Source organism: Ipomoea triloba, chromosome 16 (assembly GCF_003576645.1).
Source record: "Ipomoea triloba cultivar NCNSP0323 chromosome 16, ASM357664v1".
NCBI classification, from domain to species: domain Eukaryota; kingdom Viridiplantae; phylum Streptophyta; class Magnoliopsida; order Solanales; family Convolvulaceae; genus Ipomoea; species Ipomoea triloba.
Window position 1 is genome coordinate 15677453 of NC_044931.1, and position 1229 is coordinate 15678681.

Genomic DNA, 1229 nt, shown 5'->3' on the forward strand with positions numbered 1-1229 from the left:
CCTGTTAGTGACCTGTAATACCAGGTAAATGTAAATGTCATTTCTTTGAATAAAATGTGTCAAATAGACCATCGAACTTTATCTGAAAATCAATTAGGCACTCAAGCCTTTTAAAATTGCAATTAGGTAAATAAACATGTCAATTTAGTTTATAAAGCATAATTATCTGTTAGTAACCTGTAATACCAGGTAAATTTCAATGTCAATTTTTTTTTGCATAAAATGTGTCAAATAGGCACCAATTAGGCTCTCAAAATACTTTAAGTTGCAATTCGGTACATAAGCGTGCCAATTTAGTTCATCAAGGCATAATTACATGTTAGTGACCTGTAATAACAGGTAAATGCATGTCACTTTTTTAGCATAAAATGTGTCAAATAGGCCATCGAACTTTACCTGAAAAATAAATTAAGTTCTCAAAATTTTTAATGTTGCAATTAGGTACATAAACATGTCAATTTAGTTCATCATGGCGTAATTACCTGTTACTGATCTATAATACCAGGTAAATTGTAAATGTCATTTTTTTATTTTTTTTACATAAAATGTGTCAAGTAGACCATCGAACTTTATTTGAAAAATCAATTAGGCCTTCAAACCTTTTAAAATTGCAATTAGGTAAATAAACATGTCAATTTAGTTTATTAACCATAATTACATGTTAGTAACATGTAATACCACGTAAATTTAAATGTCACATTATTTTTACATAAAATGTGTCAAATAGGCACCAATTAGGCTCTCAAAATACTTTAAGTTACAATTCGGTACATAAACATGCCAATTTAGTTCATCAAGGTATAATTACCTGTTAGCGACCTGTAATAACAGGTAAATGTATATGTCACTTTTTTAGCATAAAATGTGTCAAATAGGCTATCGAACTTTACCTGAAAAATAAATCAGGACCTCAATATTTTTAATGTTGCAATTAGGTGCATAAACATTTCAATTTAGTTCATAAAGGTGTAATTACCTGTTAATGACCTGTAATACCAGGTAAATGTAAATGTAATTTTTTTTTTGTTGCATAAAATGTGTCAAATAGACCATCGAACTTTATCTGAAAAATCAATTAGGCACTCAAACCTTTTAAAATTGGAATTAGAAACATAAACATGTCATTTTAGTTTAGGCTAAAGTGTCATCCCGCACCATGAACTATATTGGATTATTCATGCCGCACCTTGAACTTTCATAAGGTCTATTTCGATACACAAACCATTAAT